Consider the following 21,254-nt stretch of genomic DNA (forward strand, 5'->3'; position numbering starts at 1 on the left):
GACGCTCAGGGCAGAGGAGATACACGGACAGAGATGACCCATCATGATTGGAGGGAAGACACCCAGACAGAAACGCAGTACCCATGAGTCAGAGATGGCAGCCTTGAGTTTTAGGGTATGCACTTGGGCCGTGCTTTCAGAGACCTCCCAGCTCCCCTGACTCACCTCCAAAGCTCTCACTCTGTCCTCTACAGCCCACCGAGGCCTCATTTCCAGAAGGCTGTGGGGAGCATTTTCCACCAGCATCTTGCTATAGTTCGGAGCTTGTGAGTTTCCCATAGGCTCATGTATTAAAGGCATGGGCTCCAGGGAAGCACAATAGAAGCAGACTGAACTCTGGAGGCCTAGGGCCTAGTGGGAGGTCCTTAGGTGAATCAGGGTGTGTTTTCATTGGAGAGTGAGGCCCACTCTCTTCGGTACCAAGGGCTTTGCTGTACAAATTTTCTACCATGCTGTGCTACCTTATTATAGGCCTGAAGTAATGGAGCTAACCAGTCACAGAGCAGGATCTGCAAAACTGTGAGCTAAACTCAGTCTGTGGGTCATGACTCCTTTGTGGTCAAACGACCTTTTCACAGGGGTCGCATATCAGATATCCTGCATGTCAGATATTTACATTATGATTCATAACAGTAGCAAAATAAGAGTTATGAAGTAGCAATGAAATAATTGTATGGTTGAGGGTCAGCACAACATGAGGAGCTGTATTAAAGAGTCACAGCATAAGGAAGGCTGAGAACCACTGCTCTATAAGATGGCGGTTTCAGGTATTTTGTTATAGTTATGGTAAGCTAGGCTTTGCAAAGTGTCCCCTTTCATACCCTGAGTACAGTGACTATTTAGAGGTGGAAGGGTGGGGAGAATTTGCATGCAGCTGAGAAAGAAGTAGGGACTTGAGTTCTGTCCGTAGACAGCCAGTTAGACTCTGTTCTCTCCAGACCCAATACAACACCGCCCGGCAAGTTCAAGGTGCCCAGGTGGGTGAGGAATGGAATGGCCTCTGTAGGAACTTGATCTTGTCAGGAGTGACAGGAGCTAGGCACGTGCTCTGAGAGCTCCTTGTGTATAACAAGGTCCTCTCCCCATGATTCCTAGCTGGCCGGCCTGTCAGCTCCATCGTATCCTGCATGGACTCTGTCTAACAGTAGCAAGCATTGCCTCCATGGGCCTGTGTTACACGGGTGGAAAGCAAGGCCTGAGACGTAACAACCGGTCCAGAAGAAGCCCTCAGACAGCAAGAGCAGGAGAGAGCATCCGGGAGAGAAGGGTGGGACCTAGCCCAAGACTTTGGAAAAGAGGAAAGAGGTCCTGAGGGCTTCCTGGTGGAGGCAAGACTAGGGCTGGCTCAGAGCTTGCCCTCCGGAAAGAACACTTTTTCAGAAAACAGGGATAAAGCCTATTTGTCAGTCCACATGACTTGAAGCTAGACTGGCAGAAAGAAGGAGAGGGGAGCATGACAGCTGCCTCCCTGTCCCCATCCCACCAAGGCGGTCCTAGTCACTGCTGCCTAATGAGAAAATAGCTGGGCGGTTCCCAGGAGAGACAGAAGAGGGGCAGGGCAGAGCATCCGAGAAATGGAGGTGCAAAGACAGACAGAGCTGCAGTTATCTCAGACCTAGGTAGACATAGGGAAGGACAGAGCTGAAGGGTGGACAGATGGGGCCACTGCACCCCACTCCCACCAGAGATGGTTTTGCAGCTGCTGAGAGGAGCAGACAGCTGGAAGGGAGCCTGCAAACGCAGCTTTGAGAAGATTTTTCAGCAATAAAACTCAGATTTGAAATGAGACTTTGTGCAGTGGGGGAGAGCCTTCCTATGGCAAACATTAAATCCAGACACTGTAAAGTGGAAATTTGACAAATCCAACTACATAAACATGTAAAACATCTGTACAGCAGAAGACACCATAAACAATGTTAAAATGCAAGTAAGGAGCCGCAAGAAAATACCACTAATATGCAAAGAGCCCCTACAAATCAATAAGAAAAAAGACAAAGGAGAAAAATTGGGAGTGAATTAGAAATCCGCAGAGGAAGAACTAAATTGGCCAATAAACGTATGAAAACATGTTCTGTCTCACTAGCAATCAGGCAAATGCAAATGAAAACGACACGATACCATTTTTTGCCCATCAGATTGGGAAAAATTAAAATGATTTATAACAAGCGATGCTGGCAAGGATGATGGGAAATGAACACTCACAGACCATTGAAGGGAGAGAAGTTGGCTCAACCACTGCAAGGGTAATTTGGCAGTATTGATTAACATTTTAAACCCACACACCCTACAACCTAGTAATCCCATTTCTATCATCTACAGAGGGAAAAAAAAAAAAAAAACAGTGCATGTACACACATAAAATACTCAAGGATGCTCACAGCAGCATTGCCAGTAAGAGTGGGAAAGAAATTGGAAACAGCCTAAGTGTTTATCAATAAGGAAACATTCGAGTAAAACATAGCACATCTACACTATGGAACACCCTGCAACCATTCGGCAGCATGGGGCACAGCTGCAGGACAACGGGAGGGAATCAAGATGATCCTTCAGAGCAACTGTGTTTACAAACAACCGTCTATCTATCCACGGAGGGAGACCGGGATGCCAGGCCTCCAGGTGATCACCTCTGAGGGGTGGGACAAGGTGTGACAAGGGGGCTTCTGTGGCTTCTACGTTCCACAAATGTAGACTTGGATTTTCTTTTGTAATCAGAAAAACAAAATCAATAGGGAGCTAATGGATTTTTTTTTAAATCTTGCCCAGACCCTAATATAAAATGCAGATCTAAGCAGCACTTCTCTGGCTGAGAGGCGGGACTCCACACTCCCACCGGGCCCCAGGCGCCGACCCCCCAGGCCCCTACTGGAACTCTGGGACCTATTTGAGACCTTGGCTGGAGAACATAGGGCCAAAATGACAAGGGTGGAAGGTCACCCCAAGTGCACAGGCTGGCTGGGGCCCAGGCCCAGGATTCTAGCCTTTGAGTGCTGAGTAAGGGGGTAGGGGAATTCTCTGGTTGAAAAAGAAAAGTCACCACCCTGGGGAACTCTGGGCTGAGGTGCAGAGTGAGGGGGAACAGAGAGAGCCTGGGGAGGAGGGAGGTGGATGTTTTCTCTGTACCCTGCTGAGGAGGTTGCGGAGCTGTTCATGTGGGCAGAGACCGGTGTACATGCGTGAAAGATGTGCAAGGGGGGAGGCGAGCATCAAGGGTATGTGCGCTCCCAGTAGCATGTCTGTCTGTGTAGTCTGTGGGAGTGTGGGCCTGTTGTTACTCCTTGGGTGACAGCAGAAATAGTGTGTGTGTCTCAAGGGAAAGAAACTCACAAGGCCTTGTGTGTGTGTCTAAGAGTTCCCATCAGTGAGGAGACTCTGTGTGCACATGCTTTCTCCCCCCCGCCCCCACCCCCGCCCCCACCACCCCGTGTGTATGACAGTTCTTATCCCCAAGGCTTCTACCTACAGGGACACTGGGTGAGAGAACACGTGTGTTAGGATGTTTGAGCACAAGCAGGTCAGCTGAGGCCAGGAGCAGGTGGTGAGCCCCAACACCCACACTGCAGATCTCCCCAAGAGTCCATACCTCTCTCACTGTGAACCCATCAACAAAAGCAGAGGAAACCACCTTGAAGACCAAGGCCTCTGCAACTCTAGAAGGTTCCTCTCCCTTAAACGTTTATTTACAGAACTAATATCCCACTGACCCCCAACATACCCTCAGGGAGACAATTGAGTTAATGTGAGGCAGATTTGTCCTCAGGGTGAATGACACTCACCACCCTAGTCCATCCCACCACTTCACGAGGATTTCTCTAAAGACTTGAAATATTTTCTCTCTCTCTCTCTCTCTCTCTCTCTCTCTCTCTCTCTCTCTCTCTCTCTCTCTGTGTGTGTGTGTGTGTGTGTGTGTGTGTGTGTGTGTGTGTGTGTGTCTGTGTGTGTGTCTGTGTCTGTGTCTGTGTGTCTGTGTGTGTATGTGTCTGTCTGTCTGTGTGTGTGTCTGTGTGTGTGTCTGTGTCTGTGCACATGAATACAAGTGCCAATGGAGACCAGAAGAGGGCATCAGACCAACCCAAGAGCCAGAGTTCTAGGTGTTTGTGAGCTGTCCAACATGGGAGCTGGGAACTGACCTAGAATAGTCTGTAAGAGCAGTGCACACTCCTGAGTCCTGAGCCATCTCTCCAGCCCCTTCTGAGGGTCTTCTATCTCACCTGCAGGGGCCAAGGGCTACATTCCACAATAAGGATCCAACCACCTGAAGGGCCTGCTCTACACTTTCTAGATGGAAGATGGCTTTCACTCATTAGGCCCCATCTGGCCCCTTGGAACCCATTCCTAGCTGACCCTCAGCCACAAGCCAGGTCCCAGGGCCACCGAGCTCACCCTCACTCAGTGAGGGAGTCCTCCACAGAGCCAGGCTTCTCAGACCTGCACCTGTTGTACCCTCTGCCAGAAACACCCTCCCTCCCTGGTCAGTTCCCAGTGCTCTTCAAGAAGCTTCTATGGACTCAGGGAGCCACATCCTGGTCCCTGCCTTTGCCCAGTCCCACTCTCACTCCTCTTGCTGTGACTGATGACAATTCTGACTTCCCCAGGGCAAGGGTGGATCTGGTTCTCTGCAAACCAAGGCCCAGCCCAGACCTCATCCAGAGAAGACACCAGGAACAGATGATTGTGAGATAAATTAATGGGTTATCAGAGCACTGGTCCTGACCCAGGCACACGGTGAGCCTTCATAAGGTGCCAGGGTGGAACAGAAATGACATGGCCTGGGCAACGGATGCCCACCTTCCTGTCCTGTGTCAGCATGATGGGCAGCATGTGGGCACTAACTTATGGACGCCAGGAGCCTGTGAGCACTGAAACAATACAGAGCTGAATATACACTGAATATACGTATGAATATACGCTGGAATGGGGGCTTCTGCACACACATATCAGGACCCTTCAGATATAGGGTGTCCATACCCCAAAGTGATTGAGAACTGCCAAGCAGGAATTGAGGAATCAATCCCAATAATTGAAAACTGAGTAAGGCCAGTCCCACGCTAGAGGAGGCTGAAGCCTGCAGTGCCCCCTACATGTCAGGCACCAGTTACAGACAAGGTGGTATGGGAGCCATGGGGAGAGCATGCAGCACCGGCCACAGGAAGGAGCTGTCCGAGATGGTGTGCAGAGAGCCTCACTTCAATGAAGGGACAGCACTGGCTGCATGGGGCCGAGATCAGGAGGGACTGGAAACCTCAAATCTCACTTGAATTCTCTGGGCCTTGGTTTCCCCACTCAAGTCCCTGGTCATATATGGTGGTCCTTGGGAATCCTGAGAGAGTGTGTGAGTGTGGCCACCCCCACAGCAGGTTGCAGGCCTAATCTTTACTGTCCACTTAGCAGTGGTGTGCATTTCTCATTGCTTAGCTTCTGTTGCCCTAACTGGGGTAAGAGAGTGGCTGCCCTAGAGTGTTAAATGGCCTTTCTGAGCCCCAGGTCCCCCCTAAAGACTGAAGTCACCACCTCCCATATTAAAAGGGCAAAAGGAATAAGATATGTCATATGACAGGGGCCGGGTAATAGGAGCTGAGGACCAGTCAGGGACGCTGAGCAAGCAGGTCAAGGTCACATGGCCTGTTGTCCCTTCCTCAGTGTCCTCTGAATCCTTCCTCCAGGGGTTTTCCTCAGCTTGGCCTTGGTCACACTGGGATCAGGTGACAGATCTGGACCAGGGTCCCCCTGCCCTGGCTGGTTCACTTCTGATACAAATATGCCGTGCTCCTCAGTGGTCTATGTAAGTCTCAGGGCCTCCTGATCCCTCTAGGAGCAGGCAGCAGGCCTGAGTTGCAACAAACTGACTCAAACCTAGGTCTGCAAAAGCCCCCATTCCAGTCACCCTGGGCCTTGGTTTCCTCTCCTTTAAAACTAGGAACTCCCCTCCATCCTGTTGTGGAGATTGATAAGGGCCTAGCGGTACAGTTTGCTTCATGCAGACAAGGGAACTTTCTGTCTCTCATCTGTGGGCTTTAGTCTCCCCATATGGAAGCATAAGGGTTGTTATGAACGATGCTTCAGGGAACCTGCCAAACTCTGACGATGCAGATGAGCACGGTCCGTCCAGCAAAGGTAGTGTAGCCATGTGGAAGAGTCACAGCAAGGCTCCAAGCTGGAGATGCCTGAGCCTCTAGACCACCACATCCTGGTATGTCACCTGCTAGAACCTCTCATTACCTACCTGGTCCCTTTAAGTGCCAAAGATCACAAGCAGCTTAAAAGTGGAAACCCCAGTAAGAAAGAAACAGTGATCACACAAAGGGTCCAGGATAGCCAAATGAGGACCCCAGCCCCTTAGGAGCCACTGTGGTTCCAGATACACCTGACCCTACCTGCACATATATGTGCAGATCTGTGAAACATTCATAAGGATTTGGGGGACAGAGCTGATCTCCAGGCTCCTGTCCTCTCTCCACTATAGCCATGAACTACACACAACTCAGTCCCTAGAAACCAGCCCTGGCTAGCGATGGCCAGTGGTTGCACAGACCTCATTGCAAACAACGTTGTCACTGGTGAGTACCGTCTGGCCAGGCAGGACTCCCTGGCAGATTAGGCCAATGCCAGCCCCAGACTCATTCATATTCCGGTCTGGCTGTCCGCTTCAATATGGCTGAGAGATGCAAGGGCAGAGGCAGCCCTCCGAGAACGCCCAGCGACGATTCATCTCCAATTCCAATTTACTCTCTATCATTAATGCTTTTGAAAAGCCCCACATACTATGCAAACAGGGAAGGAACATTGTCTGGAGAAGGGGGCGGTGGGAGGAGAGGGCTGGAGACTGGAGGAGAGAGAGGCTCAACAGAAGTAGTGTGGGCAATAGGCTGGGAGCCCTGCAACCTGGAACCTGAAGCCCAGTGGGGCCTATATCTGTCAAGGACACTGGTCCCTGATCCTCCATCTCTGCTATCTCAAGGGATTGGTCCAGGTCAGCTTAGAGTCAGAGGTAAGTAGGCTTCACAACTGTAAAGGGCTGTGCCTTGAAGAACACAGAGAAACGAACTATGCCCTGGATGCCTCACCAAACCAGGGGACCCCATGCCAGGGTTCAGGTTAAAACTTTAGGCTCCTCTGACCACTGTATAGACAGTAGATGATCAGTAGTATGTGAGCCTCCTATTTTACACACACAGCTTTCAACTAACCCCAGACTTACCTCAGTAGACCCCAGCTAGCGTCCCTACCCCCACCAGCCCCACTGCAAACCTATCAGAGGGATCCTGTCAGAACCGATCTGCTTTTCAGAACCTTTCCATGCCTCTCCAATTCCCCATGGGCTACTGTAAAGCCTTCTCCAGACGCTCAGACCCACCCAGGTCCAGCCACACTTAAATCCTCTGAGGTCACCCTTCCCCTTGCAATGGCACTTCTGGTGCAAAATTCCCCCTCCTTGGCTCCAGCTCACCTGTCAGCCCCCAACCCAAGTATTTCTCATCTATGTAACTCTCTCTGACTCCCCTGGCACATCCTGCCCTGAACTCGGTAGCACAAAAATTGTGTTCACATGGTGCTTCCAGTATAACCAGTGGGCTCTCAGCATGGGAGCGTTGTCAGGCTCATCCTGTACATTCCTATTGTGAGGCAAAGTACCTGACTCATAGTAGGGCTATTCCTCCAAGCAATCAGATTTAACTGAGCACATACTATGTGTCACATTCCACTGAGATGCAAGGTGTACCTACCCTCCTGTTGTCTCCAGTGTATGTGCTCAGCAAATGTCTATTGGAGGCTAAAGGACACATGGCCACTTTGTAAAGGGGAAAGGAAGGCCCAGAGAGGTAAAATGCTCATCTATAGATCTTCCTGCTTCAAGCCCACTCCCCTACTATTCTTCCTCAGGACCTGTAGCAGCAGCGAGGGGGCAACTCAAAATGAAGCATTAGAGTCAAAAGGGGAAGGAAATGTGGAGGCTCTTCCACCCTTTCTCCATAACGTAAAGAAAATTGCGTTCTGCCAACTATCGCAGCTTAAAAGCAATTAGAGTTTTTGGAGGGGACTCTGGGCACGAGCAGAAGCGAAAGCGAGCCTCCACCCGGCACAGAATGGTTCCAGCATTCCTTCAAATCAAGTAAGGGGTGGGGGGAGGTGTTAAAGGCGACAGTTTTGAGCAGCAGAGATAGTGAAGATAAAATATTTACAGCCTCAGAGGGAAGGTCCTGAGGGGGCCAAGGGCCCTGCTTCCCTCTCACAGCCTACATTGAGGGAGGCAAAGGGTCTGATGGGGTGAAGAGAAGAACCACCCTTCTGCCTGCTTCTAAGGGAGAGACGCCCCTAGAGGCTCCCACTCTTATCCATTTCCCACTACCACACCCACAGCCACAGACGCCATCTCTGAAAAACCCAACCCTTCCAATACTGAGGAAAACCAACAACTCCAGATGCTGTTCAACCGTGACTAACTGTTCGGCCTTCATTGGTGCGTGACCCTTGGGCATGGCTCTCCAGGCCTTCAGATGGCTTATATGTGTGTCCAGATCTCCTTGGGCCTCTGCATTGGCCACCCCTGCCTCTCCTGCAGCCTGAACCTTCACAGGACCGCTGACATCCTCTTTCCAAACCCAGAGCCTCCTCCTGAGACCTCGCCTTTCGGCCTAGCTCCACACTGAGCTCCTGCCCAGGAGAGCCACAGCCTCCTAGAGGAGCAAGTATACCTTCATTCCTCTCCCTGTGTGATCTGCAAGGTCCTCCGACTCTCTGAGCCAGCTTTCAACTATTAAATAGGGATAGCAACAAACTACAGCCCGTGGGCCTATTAGGGTTGAGTGAGGTAATCCGAAGTTGTGGGCACCATGACTAAGATTCTGCTTTCAGCCATGCTTGACTTCCAGGTGTGAATCTCCAGGCCTCAGGATGATCTATATGATCTCAGGCCATCATGGAGAGTCACCCAACAAGTGCTCATGAGGAAGACCTTTAACAACTGTTAGCAATAGGTGTAGAAAGCTGTGGAAGGCTTTGTGCACACAGAGACCTAGTGAGTGAGTTTGGGGCCTGTGATACCACAGCTCAAGAAAGACATCCTTGGGACTATGGAGACCCACATTCTGAGCCCTGGGAAGCCTCTAGCACAAGAAAAGCAAGAGAAGAAATGATCTGTGTAGCTTTTAGTTTAACTCCCCTCCTCGAGGCCCATGGGAACCAGTCAGGAACCAACACCAAGAGAGCAGCAATTGAGGATAAAGCAGAGAGCTGAAGCCAGGCCTCACGATCCAACAGACAGCCCTAGACTCAAATCCCCACTCCACACTGACCAGGTATGTGGGCTCTCTGTGCCATAACGTGAGAGGGCAGGATCCTCTCAGCGCCCACATGGGGTCCAGCAGAGAGAGTGTAGACAGTGCAGGGATGTGCATAGACTGCAGGCATGGTGCTCTCTGCCAGCCCCTACACACTGGGACAACAGAAGAAGGCCTGATGAGGCAGGGGACAAGCCTGAAGGACCAGTCAGCAGACAGTCACAGCTTAGCCCTCCCACATCACTCATAGCAGAAGCGGCCCATCCCGCTCAGTTCTCCACCCAGTATAACTGCTGACTGGCACCAGCCCTCACTGGGCCACTGCTCCAGGCCAGTTTCCATCCTTTCCTTCCCTGACTGTCTCAGACGCCAGGTTTAAGGAAGAGTCTGCAGGGAGCCAGACTAGGGATGAAAAAAAAGTATTTTGCTGTCTCTGTCCTTTGCTTCCCCTGGTCACCTCTCTTCCCCACCCCTACCCCAATTCTGCAAACAACCCTGATACTGATCAGAGAGTCATGGGAAGAAATATGATTCCAGACTCAAGATATTCCGCTGAGGACTCTTCCTTCACCTGTACATGCATTCCCCTGCTGGTAAGAAACTACACTGTCATATACAGAAAGGTATTCACTCTCTGTCTGTCTGTCTGTCTGTCTGTCTGTCTGTCTGTGTCTCTCTGTGTCCCTTCTGTGTCTGTGTGTCTGTCTGTCTGTCAGTCTCTCTCTCTCTCTCTCTCTCTCTCTCTCACACACACACGCACACACACACACACAGCACCCACTCCTGCTTGTCCAGATTAGAGTCCTAAACCCTCTATGAGTCCAGCCTCCATTTCCTTCACCCCGTTGCCCCCTCAAAGCAGCTAGTGTGGATAGATATGCCTCTGGTGCCAACAGAGGCTCTCTAGAACCCGCAAGGCCAGAGACGGATAACATTCTCCTAAATTAAACAATAAACAAGAAGTTGTTTTAGATTCTTTTCCTGACACTGCAGTTCCTTATTAATCTCACTGCAAACAAGGGGGAAGGAGACAATTAATTCAAAAGAGGTCACTTCCTGTCTCCCATGAAGCCAACCTCCAATATGTGCCCAAAGACACACCCAGAGGTGGTCCTATTCCAGCCACCTGCCAGGCTCCACAACTCCTCAGACTCTTTGCCCTTCCTGTGTGCACCAGGCCTAGCTGTCACCCAGAGCCACCCCCTAAATCCCCTTTCTGTTCTCTGCTATGTGACCTTGGTTGGGACAGATGACTTCTGGAGCCTTGGCTTACTCATTTGTCAACATCTTCATCCCGCAAGGATAAAATGGAGAGAGCAGACGTGACCCTTCGAGACTAGACAGGAACATTGTCTCTTGTTTTAAGAGACAAATGTTGAACTGTTTAGGGATGAAATGTCATGATGTCTATGATATACTTCAAAATAATTTAGGGGAAAAGAAAGATTGTTAAATCCCGTCAAGGGTGTCTGGGAGTTTCCTGCACTGCTCTCTTTGCCTTTCTAAGTGTCTGAAAATGTTCTTAACAGAAAGTTAAAAAGCACTGATCATGTGACCAAGCCCACAAACAATGCCTTGAGCTCCCTGGCAGACCTGAAAGGCAACTGGGTCTCGTATGTAGGTTAAACATCCCCCTCCCCACCCCCCGCCATCTCCTCACGTTGGTTCCCTAGAAATTGCTTTCTCACACATTGCACTGTAGCCTAGCTCCAGGTTTAGAAGCCAGACCCAGCACTTCACAGAGATAACTAATGTCTGTGGCCATGATCCTCTATCCTCAAATCTCCTGTCCACACTGAAATGGACCATGGTCATGGGTCCATCCATCTCTGAACCTCAAGATGTTCCTATTCAAGGCATGTTAGGAAGAAATGAGGGCAGCTCATCATTCAAAGGCAAAGCACCACCCCATAGAGTGATTGACATCCCATTTAACAGGCGGGAAAGAGGAGACCAGAGATAGGAGAGACTGGAAACAGAATAGGGAAGATCAAAACACAGAGGATAGTAGAAGTGAGTGCCCCAAAAGATCCTCTTCCCCCATTTCAACCCTGGCTTGTAGACTGAAGGGAGGTGCTGAACCCCTGTTCTCTAGCTTCTCTTTGTCCAGCCTCCTGGTCAGGGATGAACGGCTTGATGGAAATCCTCCAGCCTGGCCTGGATGACCCGTACCAGCGCTGGCCAGGCCCGCCCCACTGGTCGATCGTGAAGAGTTATCAGTACCCCAAATAATCAATCGCTAATTGCTGAATGCCATGCAATTCATCGGCAAGAGTTATGTGTGGCCAGTGACTGGGCGCCCCCGCACCAGTCTGATGGAGCCTCCTGGGACAGAGCGGGCTATGTCTGTGGTAAGCAATGCAGCAGAAAAGCTGCCCATAACTATAAGTTTCTCAAACAATATACTGGGCACAGCCCCCATCCTGGGCCCTCGGGCCACCCAGGAAGGAAGTGGCAGGGGCCATGGAGGCCCTGAGGGATGAACCACATGCCTCAATCAGTTTATCTGTCCCCCAAGCATGCCAGCTACCCAAGATGGATAAACCACAGCACAGGGATGGGGAAATAGCAGGGAGAGGCTAGCAGCTAGAAGCATGGAGTCAGACTATACATAGTGCTGAGGAGAAAACAGGGAATCCTGAAGGGTGCTGAGTGACAGGGACTATCCACAATCACCTCTGGGCCACATGCTTCAGGGCAGTTGGTCTTAGTCATCCTGTCCCCACAGCTGGCCTTAAAGGAAGCACCCAGCAAATGAATCACCAAATGCTTGCAGGGTCATTAAATTGTAGGGTGCAGACTCTTGGGCTCACTGTCATGGAATATTATGTCTTTATGCTCCACCAACTTACAAACACACATTTGTACTAGAGCCTCAGAAACAGCCCTGGGACACAGGCTAAGAGATCACTATCTTCAATCTACAAAGAAATGGAGCTTGGGGGGAATAGTGGCTTCTCTAGGGTCACACGGAGGTCATAGGCAGAGTCCAGCCAGAGCTGTATGGAAGCTACTCTTAGATCCTCCCAGCTTCTTTCCCTGCCGTGCCAGGGGGCTACCCACACTTAGCCCCTTGGCCACTTGGAAAAATATCAAGACACAGGCAATGCTTTTGAACATCCCGGGTAGCAGCTACTGTGGCTGGGGCTGGTCACCATTTACTCCTGCTTTAGTGAAAACAGTGCTGACCAGGAGTTTCCAGAGTCCCCAAGCTTGGAGCAGACAGAAGATAAAGTCACTTCCAGTTTCTACCCCAGAAGTCTGGAGAATCTAATCCTGGAGCAAGAGCACTGGACTGGGAAAACAGAGATATGTCCCAATTCAACTATCATTTCCCCGACGCTTCCGTTTTCTTCTCTGTGCAATGAGGCAATGCTCTGTCCACAGTATAGAACAGCCATCAGGATTAAACATGATCATAGACATGCAGGAAAGGAGCAGGAGAAATGGCTCTGCAGTTAAGAGTTCTGGTTGCAAAGGACCCAGGCTCAGTTCCCAGCTCCCTCTTGGTGGCTCACAGCCATCTCTAACTCCAGTTGCAGAGAATCCAACAGCCTCTGCTGACCAGTTTAGGAACTGTATACATCTGGGCGCTTACATGATGAAGGCAAAAACTCAAACACCTAAAACTAAAATAATAAATAAAGACTTTACAATACATGTATATATACATATGGCTACATACACTTATATATGAATCCAAATGTGGTGACCCATGCTTGTGATCCCAGCACTTTGTAGGTAGAGGCAGAAGGATTAGGTGTTCAAGGTCAGCCTCTGCTGGATAGTGAGTTTAAGGCCAACCTGAGCCATAGGGGGTCCTACTACAACTCCCAAAAGTATAAAAATATGAAAATCATATAGAAAATTTTGTTCTAGGAAGTTATACCAAGGCTCTTCTTTGCTTCAGTCAGGACATTGAAACCAACAGGACTCAACACTTCTCCTCTGCCTCCCCCCTGCAGAAGGCACAAAATGAGCTATCATTGCCTGAATGGAATGTTTTCAAAGTGTGGTGGTGACATTTCTACTAAGCTAATATCAATCTCTCCATGATACAAGTAAAGAAACTGAATTTCAAGGGGGGGGATGTGATTTATCCAAGTCCGCCAGGCTTGGCAGCAGCTGAATAAAAATTAAAACCCAGTTCCACCTGGCATTCACACCACAGGCCATTCTGACCATGCCTGGCTGATTTAAGAAGCCTGTCCACACCAAAACTCTCAGAGACAGAATCAGCTCTCAGTGTGAAGGAGTATACACACACACACAAGGCCTCCCCTGAGGCCTGAGATTGGCTCCCCAAGGCTCGTGGTCCACACGGCCATCAGAGCTGGGTGGGGCATATGAGAACAAGGTGGCCGTCCCAGCTGGCCTTAAGCGAACTAGATAAGTCCCAGACACAAAGCTGCACGTCCAGATGCCCTGGCAGATGGGTGCCACAAGTGGGCCACCTGCCAAGACCCAACCTCCGTGTCCAAACCAACCTGGACATCAAGGTTCCATTTTGGCCTCTGCCTGCCCTGGCCCTGGTGACTGGAAGTGCCCATGTAGACCCAGAAGGACACGGTGACAGCCGCTATCTCTCTTCCAGCAGCCAGCGCCTTCCCGGATGTGACCATATGGCCCCATATGCTCTCTGACAGCTGGACTGTAGAAGCAACTGCCTCCTTAGAGCCCCTGAGGCCTCACCACCCCACCCATCTCTGCCCAGCAGGCCCCGGAAACAGCCAGGGAAGCCCTAGGCTGGAATGCTGCACCCCCAAACTTTATGCCCTTCACCAGCCACAGCCCCTCTGGAGCTCAATCTCTTCATCTGCTGACCTTGACCCCTAAGATTACAAATCACCCAAACTCATCCAGTTATCCAGGGAGACAATCTCTCCCACTTTATAGAGAGACACTGAGGCCCAAGGGCTCAGTGGCTCGCTCACAGGCATCTGTGACTCAGGGCACTTGCTATGTCTCCACGTCTCATAAGTGAGACTAGAGGTAGCCTGAGCCCTAGGCCTTGTGATCCACTCATGTCTAAACTCCTGAAAATAAAAATCTTTCTTTGACACTTGTCCTTCCCAGGAAGAGACAATTTGAATTCCCAGGAAAAGTTTCTGCCCCCATGCTGCCTTTGCCACAAGCCTGGACTTCCCCACAGCATCAGGACCATCTCACAGCCTCTCTGGCCAAAGGTCCCCAGCATCAGCATCAGGCATGGTTTAAATCACAAATCTAATTTTGTCCCTTGAGAATTTCATCCCTGACCCCTGCCTGTATCTGGCATCAGCACACACTCCTTCTCTGGACACTGAGACTCTCTTTATGTCATCTTGCTTATAGCCTGTCATTCTCCCGAGTGAGCTACTCCATAGCAAACACACTCTACCCACACCGGGTGCTTCCCACACCCTTGCCTTTGCTACTGCTGGGCCATCTCCTGGAAAGCCCTCACCCACATCCACATTCTCCAGTCATTCATTGATTCAACAAAGATTTATTGAGCATCCACCACGTGCCTGAAACATTTCAGCAGTCCCAAATCCCTCCTGGCTCTCAGTGCCCTCTCCGCTGCCCCCTCTCTGTGTACTTGTGTGTTCACTCAGCCTGCTCAGCTCAGACACAAGGCTATAGGGACAAGCATGCTCCCCTTCACAGCTCATCCAAGGGGGCTAGCACGATCATCAGCATCCATGTGGGCAGCTGGACAGAAAACACCCCAGGTTCCATACCAGACATCCCAGAAATACAGTGAGCCCTAAGTGCAGGATTCCTGGAAGTAGAGAGCAAGGTCCAAGAGATGGATGGTTAGGGGTGGGCAGGTATTCAGCCCTGGGAAATCATGAAAAAGATTATGCTGGCCAGAATGACCCTCAACCTCTAAAGGTACCCCAAAATGGTCAGAGACAATGTCTGCCATGGAGTCACCCCATGATCCAGTCTACCCAGCAACTTTCTTAGGTAACTGAATTCGAATGTAACAATTTAAACTCCAGACAAAAAGGAGGTGAGCCAAATCCTTAGCTAGGGAGAGAACCCAGGGTCCACAGTCCTGCAGCTGGAGTGGAGTGACTATCTTCCAAAGGGGAGTCAGTGGGACACAGGAGAATTCTTATCCCAGCAGCACAAAGGCCCAAAGAGGTGACTTGCTTTTCCCCAGCTTAGAAAGACACAGCGGAAGGACTCTTCTGGCCAGAACCAGCTAGAAGCGTGGAGCACAGCCACCTCTAGAACAGAAGACTAGGGCAGGAATTCAAAAAGGCCAGGATGACAAAAGTTGGGCCATGCCAGGCATTAGGCCACTCTCCAGCCACCTAGAACATTGATCCACACCCAAGAAACAAAAAAGCCCAGGGCTCCAGAACAGAGCCCTGCCTGACATGTAGGCCCTCAGTTGGATTTCCAGCACCTCAGAACAAAACAGAAGCCTAGCTTAGGGAGATGAGTGAGAGCGAGAGCAGAGATGAAAGGAAACAGAAAAACCTTAGCTGAGAACATCAAGTCAGCAGGAGTCAGAGAATCGGCCAGAGCCAGCACAGGAGAAAGGAGAGGAGAGAGGCTGCCTGGGAAGGGACACCAACAGAGGCTGAGGAAGCTGAAGCAGCACCCATCCTGCAGGCACAATCACCACACCCAAGGTGAGGCCTAATCATTCCTGAGCCACAAAGGCCTGAATGGACCTGAGGAGTCAAAGATCTCAGGCTTACAGCTCTGGCCTCCCATGTTTGAGTTGGGCCACTTGGGGAGGAACTAGTCCAGCAGCCATTAAGATCCCTCTCCTCCCCTTAACAGACGCTGTTAGCTCTCAATGGCAAAATGACTTGCTAAAGGATGAACTCTTTGGCCCAGGGGGCCCACACACACACACAAGTAATGCCAAGGCTCACCATAGCTCATCATAGATCCTGAAATAATACTGACATACCAGAGCTGGGCAGAATATAGCAAGCAGACCAGGCTACAAACCATCACAGAGCACAAACAGGCTCTGGTCCCAAATCTAGGCAGCATGAGCTCAACTAGACTGAAGCAGGTCTCATAGATCAAGTCAGAGAGAAAGTGCCTTGGAGAAGCAGCTTCAGGCTGAGTGGCTATCCCGTCCCGGAAAGATGTTGGTGACTGACAGCAGAGAGCTGTCCTGAGGTGACTCCAGCAACAGACCTCAAGGGTTCCAGGTCAATGAACAATACCCAATTACCCTGTCTGTTTCTCCTTGCTTCTCCAGGACCAGGATCAGAGCATCCCATCAGAGGCAAGGGACTGTCCTGAGTCAGGAGAGAGGCGTTCTCTTAGCTCCGTTTCTGCTTCAGCACCCTCCTGTGGGCAGAAAGTCTCCCTGAGGATCCTGCCTTCTCCTGAGGTGTCTGACAGACTCCAGGGAGATAATAGAGGTGGAAGGAAGTGTTACACCTGAAAGCTTGTCACAAGTAGAGGTTGCCTTCCTAGAAAATCCAGCTAGATACTGGCTGGCCCCTCCAAGTAACATCCAAGCTAAGATCAAGGCTTCAACGCCCAAAGGTTTGTACTTTGAATGCCAGGGGAAAGTGTATATGGGCTTCATCTGTACAGAAGAGAACTGGAAGGATTCAAGATCAATCAGCAGCCAAAAGTTGCTTCCTTGAGGAGGAAGAGCCTGTGCTGGAGATAAAGACTTAGCAAGGGAACTCTGGAATGTTTCCTGAAGCAGCCAGTACAGGCCCAGCAGAGACTCACCGGAAAGGGGATACACCGAGTGAGACAGGCTTGACATCAATGGCCAAAAGGTGGGATGGATATGCCCGGCTAGTGGGCCTGGTTATGCCCCTCCCATCAATCCCCAGCCTCTTGAGTGCTGGGCATCTAGTCCTCCAAGTAGCACAACTCAAACACAGTTGTTTCCATTGTCAGGTAGTTCCTTTCTTCCAGCAGCCAGTCCACCAAGCAGGATGCACCCAGGGACACACTCACGGTCACACATCTGCACCCTTCCCACTCCCGCACCTTCATGGTAGTTGCAAAGACATCTCTTGGCCCTTGTGGAGCTGTCAGTACGCGGTCCCGCCTGACCCTGGCAGGGTCACAGGAATCCTGTATGGGGACAACTCCAGGGGTACTGCTGGGCTTGATAGGCGTCCCAGAGATCCCATGGTTGACCTGATGCAGTGTCAGAGAGGCAACCTTCGACCCCTCAGGGGCCCAACAGAGCCCCCACCCGACTCTCCCTCTTGTTTTCTCCTCTTGAAAGAAAAGCCAAAGTTGTACCATTAAAGCACCTCCACCCCCACCGCCTCCAGGCCCACCACGCCCGGTAATTCCCCGCAAAGTTGCTCCAAGCCTGGATGATTTCCGAGCCAGGTGAGGGTTTGGTAGAGCTGCGCAGCAGGAGGGGAGCGCGGTCACGCTGAGGGGGGTGCTGAGCGTGCACGCCCGTCACGGACGCGCACTCGACACCCCACCCCCACGGCTGCCCCCGAGGTTCCAGCCCAATCAGAGGCTGCGCACGCGGCGCTGCCGGCGGGCTGACACCCTAGCTCCCCGCCTGCACCCCTGCGGCCCCAGCCCAGCCGCAGCATCCAGACCCAGCCACACTTACCATCAGAGCTAGTCGTCCGCGCGGGGCTCTGCTCTGGGCCGGCATCACCAGGCTGGGCTCGCCTCCGATCCCAGCTCCAGCTTGGGTTCTCGCTCCGCAGGGCTCAGCTCCGAGATGGTGGCAGCAGCAACCAACGAAGCAGAAAAGGCGTGTGTGTGTGTGTGTGTGTGTGTGTGTGTGTGTGTGTGTGTGTGTGTGCAAAAGAGTGTATGTGCACAAGAGAGCGCGCACGACGTGTGCGCGGCAGAGCCCCCGCGCTCCCCTGCGCGCCCGGCTCCTGCCTCCTGCTCTCCACGCTGCGATGCCAGCAGAATCCCTAACGCGCGCTCCCACCCGCCCGTGCGCTCACACTCGCGCACACCCGGGCGCGCACACACCCCCGCCGCTACACACCCGACTCTGCACTTTGGGTTCTCGCCCTCCTGGGGAGCTCATCAAGGTTCCCCGCTGCCACAACGACCTCTCCGCGAGACCCTTCCTGGGCCGACCGCGCCTCACGTTCCCCGCTGCTCCCAGAGGACACCCGGCGGGCGTTCCCGCTCCTCCGCTGTGCCCTGCCCCGTCGTGGCCGCGCTAACAACCCCAGCCCCGGGCCCAGCTACCCCACTCCTGCGGCTTCCCCCGCACTCCCGCCCACAGCCGTGTGCTCTTGATTCTTTCGGTCGCTGCTCTTGTCTTCCACCTGTCCCCGACCAGTCTCCGGCCTCTCCCGCTGCCTTTCCTTCTGCCTTGCCGCCGCCCTTTTCCGCGCCCACCTCCCCACTGCCCTGCACTGCCTCTCACATTTTCCGCATCACACCGAGCGCCGCCCGCCGCTCGCTGAGCCCAGGCTACGGGCGCACAGTGGGCGGCGAGGGTCCCCGCTGTCCCTCTGCTCTTGGCCTGAGCTAGGCTGATGGCGACGTCCCGCGCTAGCCTCGGCTGCGACTCACAGCGCTCATCTCGCCGGGACTTAAAGGCATAGTGCACACGGCTCTACCTGCCCCACCCGGGGCTCCGAGGAGAGCGGCCTCGCAGAGCACGAGCAAGCCCGGGCTGTGGTGCAGTTGGGGCCGGATCCGCGGGGCTCCAGTCCTCCGGGGCTGGAGGTGAGTCAAGGAGAAGGAGAACGGCCCAGATCACACCATCCAGGGGGCGCTCAGCGATTGTTGCTCTAAGCCTGAGGGCCAACAGGGATCTGGGGAGAGTGTAGGCTGGATTTCCAGGACTATGGGGCCCTGGGAGGAAGAATTTGGAAGATAGTTGTCCCGACATTAACCCATCCCAGCTGAAGACACCTGTTAAGCAGGAAGGGCAGGGCTCCTGGCCCAAGGTGGACTCCCCGTCTATGTGACCTTGGGCAGATGCTTACACTTCTTTGAGCCTCAGTTTACCTAAGAAAGACATGGGCTTCCATCATCTCTAGCGCCTTGTCTAGCTCTGATATGTTAGCTGCTCTGAGGACATCGGGGTGCTGGAGTCCAGCCTCTTCAGGTCCTGGTTGCCCTGTCTCTTGTTCTGACTCTTCTCCCATCTCATCCAAACAGGGGAAAGGCAAAAGTGAGCAGAACCGGAATCTACTACGCTACAGCACTCTACAAAACAGCATCTCCCTGGACTTTCCTGTTCATGGCTCCTGCAGCCCAATTCTGCAGAGTATTGTTGATTTCACCCAGCTGGTCCCTAGGCATCTAATTTGTTGCCCCCAACTTGTGCTAGGTGCAGTAGTATCAGACACTTCCATCAAACAGAAAACGAGGAAGCAGGTGGTATAATAGAACTGTTGGGGTGGCAGGAGAGCCCAGGCAGCTTCCTGGAGGAGGTGGTGGTGAATCCATCAGAGCGTGAGCTGGAGGTGGCCAGGCGAAAAGGGAGACCAGACGGGGAGGAATAGAAATCTCGTTCAGAAAGAAACCTAAGGGAAGACCAGGAAGTGGGAAATAAGGAATGCTGTGTGTGTTATTGAGAAACTTTGTATTGAGTTTCAATTCTGGGGCAGCAGCAAGACAGCTTTGCTCGATCTAGGTAGGAGTCCGGTTCTCACCTCCCACCTTAAACTGCCTTTGCAGGAAGGCGCTTCTCTTGCTTAAGCTCTCTCCAGCCTCTGGTCCCATTTCTGCAGCCTAATGAAGCACAGCCTCCCCCTGCTGACAGGAGCTGGAAGTGGGAGAAGCCCAGACTGGGCTCTGCCAGGATGCGACCTGGATACTCTCAAGTTCATTATCATGAAGTTGCCCATCCCTCCAACCCCCTTTCCCCCTGCCCCAGCCCAGGTAGTAGCAACGCCCCTTTAATCCCAGCATTCAGTAGGCAGAGGCAGGAGAAACTCTTGAGTTTGAGGCCAGCCTGATCTATGAATCGAGTTCCAAATGGGGGTGGGGGATGGGGACCTAAGGGAAATAACACAGAAGAGTAAGAGTAAATCAGACCACAGTGGCATTTGCCCTCTGTCTTTTTCCTTTCCTGTCTCTAAGCCTGGCTCTGTGGCCCCTCCTAAAGTCCCTTCCTGTCTCCATTTTCTCCTTCTCTGGCCCCTTTTCCTCTTCCTTCCCATCAGACTTCCCAGAGCCCCCAGGGAGATGAGCTCATGACTGCTGGCTCTGGCTCCACACACCTCCTGAGGAGTCACCCAGGGCATCCAGGTGGCCCAAGGGAAGCAAACAGAGACAAACAGCCATTTCCCAGGGGCCCTGCAATCCAAGCAGAGAAACAGCTTGTGTCCCCATCCATTTATCCTACTTCTCCTGTCCTGGAAACCACAGACGTTTATGTATAAGCTTAGGAATCATTGCTTCCTGCTTTGCAATGCAATCCCCACATCTAACACACTTTCTCTAGCTTTTACTTCCCCCTGAAATGCGGGAACAAGGTGGCCCATCAGGAACTAGGCACCTAAGTCTAGTTCTGTTATTCTTCCTTGGTATATCCAAGTCTAGTCCTGCCCCTCCCTCCAGGAGTTCTGTGGGTGTCTTACCAAGGTCCAATCACTGCTTCCACCCACCTCCAGTAAAGGACAACGTGGCTGTGTTTCTGACACAGTCGTCAAGCAAGGGCCAGCCTGGGCTGGCAACACCTACAGGCAATCAATCCCAGGAAGGAGCGAATAGTTACCACCTGCTACGACCCATGAAGATTGGGTCTGGAACCCTGACTACCGGCAGCAAGGGAATGAAAAAAGAACAGACCCACAGGTAGGTGGACACAGGAAAGCTAAGGACAAATGGGGTGTGTGCGTGCTCTGACGCACACATTACCACAGTGAGCAGAAGAGTTCACTATGCACAATGCAGAGCCAGGACTTAGCTGGTCACCGTCGAAGGTCTCTGCAGGTGAGCAGTCTTGGGCTGTAATCATCCAGGACGTGGAGCAGCAATTGCTGCTTTTGTATACACTGGACACTTGTTGTCCCTTGGACCAGGAGGAAGGCTTTGCCAGCC

At 52.0% G+C, this 21,254-nt stretch overlaps 1 protein-coding gene and 1 long non-coding RNA gene across 11 annotated transcripts in view; one reads left to right on the plus strand and one right to left on the minus strand.

Annotated features, from left to right (window-relative positions):
• The window catches only part of Lingo1 (leucine rich repeat and Ig domain containing 1), a 177,851-nt gene extending 159,692 nt beyond the window's left edge, over nucleotides 1-18,159 (minus strand). For 7 of the 10 annotated variants that reach the window (NM_001361116.1, NM_001361119.1, NM_001361118.1 and 4 more), the window contains exon 1: nucleotides 17,839-18,159. The gene's annotated coding sequence lies outside the window, so the exon portion shown is untranslated. Of the gene's footprint in view, nucleotides 1-17,246; nucleotides 17,334-17,838 lie in introns of those variants that run through there. The other 3 variants (XM_030244330.1, XM_030244329.1, XM_030244328.1) reach the window with 2 other exon arrangements.
• Nucleotides 18,160-18,766: 607 nt separating this feature from the next.
• Gm31586 lies at nucleotides 18,767-20,256 on the plus strand. Its single transcript, XR_379478.3, has 2 exons — nucleotides 18,767-18,926; nucleotides 19,365-20,256. It is a non-coding gene; the product is annotated as a predicted gene, 31586 (long non-coding RNA).
• Nucleotides 20,257-21,254: the final 998 nt, after the last annotated feature.

This window comes from Mus musculus, chromosome 9, assembly GCF_000001635.26.
Source record: "Mus musculus strain C57BL/6J chromosome 9, GRCm38.p6 C57BL/6J".
In the NCBI taxonomy this organism is placed as follows: Eukaryota; Metazoa; Chordata; class Mammalia; order Rodentia; family Muridae; genus Mus; species Mus musculus.